The 10,948-nt window shown below is 40.9% G+C and overlaps 1 long non-coding RNA gene across 1 annotated transcript in view; it reads left to right on the forward strand.

Moving 5' to 3' along the window:
* LOC138798788 (uncharacterized) overlaps window positions 1-7,477 on the forward strand; it is a 41,999-nt gene extending 34,522 nt beyond the window's left edge. The window contains exons 3-4 of the long non-coding RNA XR_011364164.1: window positions 3,546-3,600; window positions 7,142-7,477. This is a non-coding gene — a long non-coding RNA (uncharacterized lncRNA). The remainder of the gene's footprint in view (window positions 1-3,545; window positions 3,601-7,141) is intronic.
* The last annotated feature ends 3,471 nt before the right edge of the window (window positions 7,478-10,948 follow it).

Consider the following 10,948-nt stretch of genomic DNA (forward strand, 5'->3'; position numbering starts at 1 on the left):
ATATGAGATCTATGTGTCTATCAATAGTTAGGTTCACACTATGTTAAAAATGATGGCCGTCTTTCATAATAACGCCTGTTGTTATTCAAATGGATTCCGTTATTTTAAAACAACAGACATTATTTGTGCAATAACGACCATTGCTAAGAAAGATGGCCGTCATTTTTACATAGTGTGAACCTAGCCATAGATAGATATGAGGTATATAGATAGATATGAAATAAAAATAAATAATAGGTAGATAGATTTAAGATAGTAGATATGTAGATAGATAATAGATGATAAATAGAGAATAGATAGATATGAGAGATAGGTAGGTAGATAGATAGATAGATAGATAGATAGATAGATAGATAGATAGTAGAAAGACATTGTATAGATAATAGATATTTAGAGTGTGGGTGAAGTAAAAATGAGAATATTTGCTTAATAACAGAAAACACATTGTGGTGCTGTTGGCCCAGCCATGGCTGGAATTCCTCTATTACTCTATTGCCATCTAGGGCCTTGTCTGTACACACATGGACAGCAGAACAGGCAACGCGGAAGGTGTAAGAGGGCTGTCTTATAGGCTATAATTCAGGACACACATCTTTTACATAGAAGCTGCTATTTTCTCCACTAGATCACAGACTTTAAGATAAAAAAAACTGAGAGAAAACCTTAGAGAACCTGATCTGAGACGCACGCACGTCCACTCTCTCACCTAAATTGTTATTTATACCACTATTAAAGCTGTTACCATTAGCTGTGTTCCTGAAAGTGGAAGGAGGATGTATTTTAAGTTTATATTTAGAGAGGCAAAGAGGAAAAATAAGGGGTTTTAGCATGCATTTTCTCCCTGCAAATGCTAGCCAGCCTTCAGAGGTCGTGTGGGAGAATATTGTAAAAGCACATTAATGTTGCTATTACCGCTAATGGAAAGGAAAGCAAATCTTAGCAGTATTACTGTGGCTCAGACACTAATCCTAGTGCTGCTGTGTGCTGGAACCTGTCGTCTTTATAAACCACTGCACTCACTAACTGAGAAGGGTGTCAGGCCTCTGCGTTTGTTTAACCCTGGTGTCCTGACCATGAGGAACCGGGAACTTTTTCACATAATTGAAGAATCATTTCTCATGCTTGACCTCCAAATTTCACTCTTAGGCAAGATTTAGCCTGCTATCCCTAAATGATGGCTGGTCTGTGCCCCCACCCCCTTCCCAACAATGTATAGACATTGTACAAGCAATGTGGTGCAAGAATGCATACAATGCGACAATGCACAGGGTCTATGTAAAGCTGGCAACACCTATGGATACAGTAATGGCAGCTGGTAATGGTTGTCATCGAGCATTAGCCTGTATTCGCACAACATACGTTTCCTATTCATCACGGCCATTGTTGCCGATTTGCAACAACGGCCGTGATTAATAGGAAACTTATATTGTGCTGCTGTCTATGGAATACCAGCCGGAGTGTATACACATAGTATACACTCTGTCTGGGATAGCTAGCGGCCACACAAAAACCGACATGTCAGTTTTGTGCGGCCGCTATTCATTGGATAGCGAACGCACAAGCCTGACAGGTCACACAATGGAGAGTGTGACTCCAGCCACACTCTTCATTGTGTTCAATGGTAAATTGGAATGTGGGCGCACATGGATGCGCCCGCATCCCAATTCAGGACAAATGAAGGGTCACAGAACAGCAGGTGTTTCATGTAGTGTGAACCCGGCCTTAGCCTGTAAAATAACTCATTTTCTAACCTTTCCACAGTGCAATCTATTAGAGAATCCTCCAAGGACCGCACAGCACTCATTCAGCTTGTCTCTATGGTATATACTCACAGGTAGTAATGCGGGAGGAAAGCAAATACAATCTTAAAATATATACAGAAAACAGAGCACCCATAGAGAATTCTAGACTCCAGGTCTTAATTAAACATTCTCTACTAGCTCAATAGGTTGTCTAAGAAAATATTTTTAAATGTTAAAGTGCTCAGGGTGGGGGGGACAAAATAAAAAACATGTACTCACTTGCTGCTGATCCCCCACTGGTGCCATCCCTACTCCTCAAAGCTATTTGTTCCCTTTCTCCACACAAAGGAAATACCCATTCAGCCAATCTGGAATCACTAAAAGGAAAAAAACAGAACGCTTTGAGCAGCAGGAAAAGCAATGTTGGAAAGGCACTGGTGCGGGATTGTTGGCAATTTTTTTGTATTGTGCCCTTGTGCAACTTTGTGTCCAATCTTCACCCCTCACATCAGGGATATGTGGTGCTCAGCAGTGGCACAGCTATCCTAGAGGCAGGGTAGGCAGTTGCTATGGGGCCCGTGCAGGAGGGGGCCCGGAGGAGAAGGTGAGAGCATGTGTCCTTCTGCTTAACCCCTTATGTAGTGCAGTGTGTAAGTGATCCAATGCTTACTTACATGCTGCAACACAAAAAAGGGTTAACAAGCAGAAGACAGATTTTTGCTCTGATAACCTCTGACCTCTGTTCTCCAGCTGCTCAATCAAGTAGGAAAATGTGCAGAGGTCAGGGGTTATCAGTGCATATTTCCTTGTCTTCTAAACTTTGGGTCACTTACACACTGCAGTACATAAGGGGTTAAGCAGAAGGTAGTCTGCTCCTGCACCTATGTATTTAACCACAAGGCTCCTAATGGGCCCTTATAGGTAAAAACAGTGGACTGTCATAGCAAGCAGCCATTGGCTCTCTGCTCTGCCAGTCACGCTTGTGGCTGCAGACAGGATTCTGCCTCTGACTACAAGATATTTTATTTAATTTTGTATATATATATATATATATATATATATATATATATATATATATATATATATATATATATGCACAGTGCTTTGTGTTGTGCATAGGAGAGGGAGACCCTTAAAATTTTTGGCTATGGGGCCCCGTGAATCCTAGCTACACCCCTGGTGCTCAGCACTATTTGTTTACTTCACAAATACTGCCACTCTTTTCCCAAAGCCCATCATCATTCCTTTTTTTAACTATAATAAATTACAGCATGACAGCAATGAGTGACTTTGTTCATGAGCTAGAACATGAGCGGTTCCCCCTGCTGTTTTTACTCCTTGAGAGCCCTCTCCATTGGGGATAGAAGGGGATAGCTGGACTCTTTGCCAGTGGTATACATACTGTTTCTCCTTCCTTACTTCTCTGACTGATCACAGCACTTTGCCATATTATGTGCTGGTGAAAGTGCACTAGACTGAACAGCCTGCACTGTGCTGGAAAATGATATACACATATACAACACTGGAGCACAGGTTTAAAGCCTGCAGGCCTTGAGCTGTTGCAAAACTACAATTGTTATCACGCCTTGATAGCCAAAGCCCATCTTGGAAATTGTAGTTTTGCAACAGCTGGAGGGATGTGAGTTTGACACCCTGCTCTGGAGGATGGAGAAGCCTTAACATGTACACAGCCTGGAGTTACTCTCTATCTCTCTTCCGCTCTATTGCACATAGCAAATGCTAAGTCTTGGCCCCACGTTCTTGCAGAGAGTTTTAATAGAGACATATTTTCCCTAACAACAGGCAGTGAACAGCAGATTGTGGAGAAGTGAGACACCTAGTGGCCAAGACTTCTAAGGTAAGAAGCCATTGTTGGTAAATGAAGTGATTTACAAATATTTTAGGACTTACAATGGCCATTACATGGAGGGAAGGTGTTTGAAAGGACAGTGACCACTTAAAACACATTTGCCCCTGGTAAAACCAGGTATTTCCCCAAAACCACATTTTTAGTGCAAATCCCCACTTTTGCAGCTGTAATCCTGCAATGTCTTGAGAATATGGAGAGCATTGGTAAGCATTCCATCTATCTATTGTTTAAGTGCAGTAGTTACTGATGACAATAAATTAGGTTACATTATATCTACTGAACACATACAGCTGCCTGAAGATTGTGGCTTTTATTATGTTACAATAAGTGAACTACTGTGTGTTCTCTACATTGTCTTTTGGATGCTGCGCTGTTTGGATCTTCTTACATACACGACTGTGCCCAAGATGTAGACCTCGACTAAAAAACTGCTGGATATTTGAATCTTAGATGTAAATAACCGAACTCTGTGGATTGTTAGTGTGATCCTGTTATCCCTGTATCTTCTAGCAGCAGATGTACAGAATGAGTCATCTACTGTATATTTCACATGGGATTTAGATACGGTTCTTTTATTTCTTTTTTTTTGCTAACATTTACAGTAACTGTTGCTCTACACATAAAAAATAAAGGAACATAGTACAAAACATGGTATTCCCATCTGAGCTAGTGATGACAAATAGCTAGGAAATGGCGTCACTTACTGATCAGTATTATAGTAATTATACAGTATTCTTGTAGGAATATAGGAGTAGTATTATAGTAGTTATATTTTTTTTATATAGGGGGCAGTATTGTACTAGTTATATTCTTGTATATAGGGAGCAGTATTATAGTAGTTTTATTCCTGTATATAGGAGGCAGTATTATAGTAGTTATATTCTTGTATATAGGAGCAGTATTATAGTAGTTATATTCTTGTATATAGGAGGCAGTATTATAGTAGTTATATTCTTGTATATAGGAGGCAGTATTATAGTAGTTATATTCTTGCATATAGGAGCAGTATTATAGTAGTTATATTTTTCTACATTGGAGCAGTATTATAGTAGTTATATTTTTTTATATAGGGGCAGCATTAAAGTGACTGTACCAGCAGGCCCAGGCTGAAGCACTGGAGGCGCGCTGACCTACCCTTAGTGGGAAGAAACTCCTGCCCCTCCATGACGTGACTCCATTAGAATCAATGGAACCCTATCATAGAGGGGCTAGGGTTTCCTCCCACTAAGGGTGGGTCAGCGCGCCTCCAGTGCTTCAGCCTGGGCCTGGTGGTACAGTCACTTTAAAGTAGTTATATTCTAGTACATGGGGCAGTATTATAGTAGTTATATTCTTGTATATAGGAACAGTATTATAGTAGTTATATATTGTACATAGGGGGCAGTGTTACAGTAGTTTTATTTTTGTACATAAGCAGTATTTTAGTAGTTATATACTTGTATATAGGAGCAGTATTATAGTAGTTATATTCTTGTACATAGGGAGCAGTATTATAGCAGTTATATTCTTGTATATAGGAGCAGTATTATAGTAGTTATATTCTTGTATATAGGAGCAGTATTATAGTAGTTATATTCTTGTAGATAGGAGCAGTATTATAGTAGTTATATTCTTGTATATAGGAGAAGTATTATAGTAGTTATATTCTTGTATACAGGAGCAGTATTATAGCAGTTATATTCTTATATATAGAGGACAGTATTATAGTATTATAGTAGTTATAGTACAGAGAAGGAGAGAAAGGAGCGCTACACCTCACACCTAATGCCTCTTACTAATGCCTCTCGGCTACATTTAAAAAACAATGGCAGGATGTTGGTATATAATTTGATCAAACCATATTACCCCATGTACAACGTGCCGGTCCCCTGGTTCACATGAGTCCCTACGCTAACTTGCCACTGTGTCAGTCGGCGACTGCTAACCCCGTAAAAGGGAGCACAAACAGGGAAGGGAGGCCATAGAACAGCCCTGCAACCCCAATGTCAAAGGACCAATCCCCAAGGGCCCCCCCCCCATAACCCAGCAGTCATCGCCGGCGGAGAAAGCTGCCACCAAGCAAACACAAGTGTGAACATGATCGTATAACTCACCATAGCTCCTGCAGGTACAATGGGAAATATAGGAGGTACTAGTCATGTGTGCACAGGTACCTCCTGCTGATTGCGGTGACGTGGGTCTTACCAGGAGGAGTGCAAACACTCAGAAAAGAGAGAAATGTAAAATACGGACAAGAAGAGAAAGGAGCGCTGCACCTCACACCTATGACTGACACTAAGGCCTCTCGGCTACATTTAAAAACCAACTGTGGTACATGGGGCAATATGGTTTGACCAAATTATATACCAACATCCTGGAGTTAGTTTTTAAATGTAGTCAACAGGCATTAGTGTCAGCCATAGGTGAGAGGTGCAGCGCTCCTTTCTCTCTTTGTCCGTATTTTAGTAGTTCTATTCTTGTATATAGGGGCAGTATTATAGTAGTTCTATTCTTGTATATAGGGGCAGTATTATAGTAGTTATATTCTTGTATATAGGGGGCAGTATTATAGTAGTTGTAAAAAAAAAAAAAGGTCCTTGGGCCTCATGAAACGTGCTGATTGTACGTGAAACAGCCTCTCGCCTAGGACGCACCTGCGCTCACCTCATTTCCTCATACATGCTGAAGTGAATTCTGAATAAACAGACTATGTTGCAGCAGTACATGAGTGCTAGCTCTTTTTCTTTGTTTTTTTCTGGATTCCTGTATTTAGCTTTATGCACCTCCGAGCTGCCATACAATAGCCTAATCGCCCTCACAAGGACTGTTCTAGCTCATGAGTGTTTGGAGTTGTTACGCATAAACTTTGGTACTAGCTCTTTTACCCTACTGGATTTGTTATTATAGTAGTTATATTCTTGTACATATGAGTCTGTTTATTGTTTGTATTTGTACATAGTTCTAAAGTAATTTTCTGCTGGTTTTCTTTCAAAGAAAACTCTCTTACAATAGATTAACAAAAACAAATGATTATTTTATAAAACATATAATATTAGATGTGTATTGAACCAGTAGTTAGTGATATGAAAGATTAATTAAAAAGATTCTATTAGAGTTTAATGTTTGGAGGAATCTCAAAGCTATTTCATCAAGAAGATTCTACCTTGTCATTGGACTCTGATCTTAACCTGTGTACAATAAAGTGGTCTCTCTTAAGGCAAATGGGGGAAAAGCATTTCTCATTTCTAATAAATAATAGTTTTTTTTCCCATCAAGTTGTTACAAACATTATATATAGACTAACTCTTTTACCCTACTGGATTTGTTATTATAGTAGTTATATTCTTGTATTCAATACTGATTAGTGACCTAGAATATCTCTCATCACATTCTCTACAGGACATGAGTGAAGGTCTATCTATAATAGGCTGTGTTCCCACATTTGTAGTTTCGTAGCATTTAGTTTTGTTTACATAATTAGAGTCAAATTGATAAAGTGGTTTCTGCCATTTTGTATAAATTGACTTTTTGGTCTTTTCCATGTAATCAGCATTACCAAGCTTCATCATGTGATCAGCATTACCAGGCTTCATCTTGTGATCAGCATTACCAGGCTTCATCATATGATTAAGATTACCAGGCTTCATCATGTGTTTAGCATTACCAGGCCTCATTATTTAATCCGCATTACCAGGCCTCATCATGTGATAAGCATTACCCGGGTTCATCATGTGACCAACATTACAAGGCTTCATCATGTGACCAACATTACCAGGCTTCATCATGTGATCAGCATTATCAGGCTTTATCATGTGATCAATATTACTTTACCAAACCTCATCATGTGATCAGTCTAAATAATGAATTATGTTCTAATTATTAAAGAAACACAACAAAACTGTAAATCTTTGGACAGAGAGTTGACTTTATTTAACCTCTTAGTGACTAAGTAAGTTTGAGCCTTATTGCCCATTCTGTTTTCTTCATTTTTTTAATCATCTTATTCTAAGAGCAAAAACGTAAATTATGGTATATTCATAGTTTGGGTTATTACTGACGTGGTGGCACCAAAATGTATTTTCCTTTTGTTAAATTAATTTGATTCATGCATTTTTATTTATTTATTTCTGGTGCTTGGGAATTAATTTTTTATTAAACTTTTTGTTAAAAAAAAACCTATTTAACTGGCCCCATAGGGGACTTTAATTTGCAATTTTCTGATTGCTTATAAAATACATTGCACTACTATTGTAGTGCAGGGTATGGGGCAATCTATACAACATGGGCATGTACACGGCAAGCCTGGGCTCCTTTAGAAGGCTGCCATGAAAGCCTATAAGCAGTCAGTGATCTTGTCGCCAAACTGCTGATCCCTTACATGCTGAGTAATGGGTTAAACTGCCAAGATCAAATGTTTCTCCAGTCCTAACAGTTAATGCGGGGGCCTTGCTGTCATACTGACATCTGTGCTTCTGCGATCCCAACATGGGAGACCCCCACCAGGCTGCTAAGTAGTTATTATTTCTACGCCTGTAAAATTCAACTACATGGTATCTACCAGGCACTTCCATTGAATTGAATTTAACAGATTTAGGGTATATTCACACGGGTGGGCTCGCAGCGAGATTCTCGCTCGAGTCCGGCAGGTCCTGGCAGTTCCCACACACTACATACTTGCTGCGGTCTAAACGACCGCAGCGAGTATGTAATTATACCGCCCTTAACCCCTTCTGCTCCCGCCCGGCTCCCCCGCTGTAAGCATACATTACCTGTCCTCGCTGCACGGGTCCGGCGTCCTGCTCTCCCGTCCGGCCAATCAGTGTGTTGCCCAGCCGCAGCCACTGATTGGCCGGGCGGGAGAGCAGGACGCCGGACCCGTGCAGCAAGGACAGGTAAAGTATGCTTACAGCGGGGGAGCCGGGCGGGAGCAGAAGGGGTTAAGGGCGGTATAATTACATACTCGCTGCGGTCGTTTAGACCGCAGCAAGTATGTAGTGTGTGGGAACTGCCAGGACCTGCCGGGCTCGCAGCGAGAATCTTGCTGCGAGCCCGCCCGTGTGAATATACCCTTAAAATGTCATTTTTTTTAAAATTGTAAAATAGATGTTTTTGTCTCAAAATTGCACTCCAAAAACCTGTTGTCAACATAGCATTGTTCAAAGGCTTCATCAGTCTCTAAAAATCAATAGTAATGGAGAAAGGGAGAGGGGGTAATGCAGTACAGTCCGGGATAAACTTTACTGACACCAGCAGGGTCGGCCTAAGGGATGTGCGATCTGTGCGACTGCACAGGGCGCAACACCGCATCAGTCAAAGGGGGGAGCCAGCGCTCAACAAACCTCTGACAAATACTGGCGCTGCCTCACTGCCTCCCTTAACCATAAGCCGTCCACTGACAAGTTTATAGCTAAATAAGGCGCCCTAACTGACAGCGCGAAAAAGCCATCACACTGCTGGAGGGAATGTCCAGACTCGGGCACTTCCAGAAGACAGAAGACAGAAGATGCATGGGACTCACCAGGAGAAGAGGAAGAGCTGTGGGGACCGAGTGATACACTGTAGGTGAGTATTTTTTTTACTGTGATCAAGAAGGGGGATGGGGGTGTTTGGCTATAAATCACTGGGGAAACAGACAGGACTGATATATTGGAGTTATGGGCCAACAGACAGGACTGATATATTCGGGTGATGGGGCAACAGACAGGACTGGTATAAATTGGGGTAATAGGGCAACAGACAGTACTGGTATATATTGGGGTGATGGAGCAGCAGACAGGACTGATATATATTGGAGTGATGGGACAGCAGAGAGGACTGATATATATTGAGGTGACAGCAGACTGGACTTGTATATATTGGGGTGATGGAGAAGCAGACAGGACTGATATATATTGGGGTGATGGAGCAGCAGACAGGACTGGAATACACTGGGGCAGCAGACAGAACTGGTATACACTGGGGCAGCAGACAGGACTGGTATATATCGGTGAAGCACACAAGGGATTGGTATATATTGGGGCAGCACACAGGGGATTGGTATATATTGGGGCAGCACATGGGGGACTGGTATAAATTGGGGTAGCACAGAGGGGGCTGTAATACTTTTGGACAAGACTAAGCCTATACTATATGTAGACTGCACAGAGGGACCTGATACTATATGGAGACTTCACAGATGGCCTATACTATATAGAGACCTTAGTAGTATATGGGAGCCCAAAGCATACCTATTATTTGGGGGCACAGGGGGCCGGGGGCACTGAAAGCATATATTGCACAGGGAGCCATCTACCCTAAGGCCGGCCCTGGACACGGCCGGGTCACAGAATGGCTGGTGTCTTATGTAGTGTGAACCTGGCCTATAGCTGCATCAGCAGCATCTACAGCAGTGTCCACTAACCTGTGACTCTTTAGCTGTTGCAAAACTACAGCTTCTAGCATACTGGAGGTTGTAGTTTTGAAGAGCAATAGGTTAGGGAACACTGATTTACAAAATCCAGAAGTTCAGTAATGAGCAGAAAACCTAAAATTGTTTTTTTTTTTTTTTAACAATAATTTAATAATAAAGGGGTCTATCCTGGCTGAGGACTGTATAAGCAGTATCAGTATATTATACTCAGCTTAAATACTAGATATTTTTTGCAGTTAATAAAAATACAATAAGGTGAATTTATGGAGACCTCTGCTCTTGACTTTCTACTCGACCTGTCTGGCCGCACTTGGATTAACTATAGTAAATGTCACATTAAAATTGCCCTTCACTGCTATTAAATTGCAGAAACTCATAAGGGGCACTTTTACCTGACAAATGAATAGGTCCCAGTTCCCCGTAAAACGTGAAATTGACTGCAGTCTTTTTAAGGATCCTTTAATTTGCCCCATTTATCACTTTGTACCTATTGTACAACCCATGGTATGTTGAATTTTTTTTTCCAGTTGGTACCTGCTTTTCATTTCGGTAAAGGCATCAATGTCAGGCGCTGTCACTGGAGTCACTCGATAAGAATCACAGTGAAACATTAGATATTCTGTGATAATGGCTTGCTTAAAAATCTGTGTTAACAGCACATATGTCCTGATCCAAAAAGCGCCTCACATCGCATCCTAATATTATCAATTATGTATAAGGCACGACACAATGTGGGAGGTGCGAGACGGTGGCAGACATAAGACGCATAAATATATTTATTGCATGCCAGATTTATTTAAGAATAAAAAATATAAACCAACATTCAGTGATTTGTGTCAACACTCAGCACTTTCTATAAAGGAACTTTCGAAATTAAAATAAATAGAAGGGTTGGGGAGCAGCTTCATAGAGCGTTCCAATGAAGTCTACCGGCAAAACGCAATTATC

The sequence above is a fragment of the Dendropsophus ebraccatus genome, chromosome 8 (assembly GCF_027789765.1).
Source record: "Dendropsophus ebraccatus isolate aDenEbr1 chromosome 8, aDenEbr1.pat, whole genome shotgun sequence".
Lineage (NCBI taxonomy): Eukaryota > Metazoa > Chordata > Amphibia > Anura > Hylidae > Dendropsophus > Dendropsophus ebraccatus.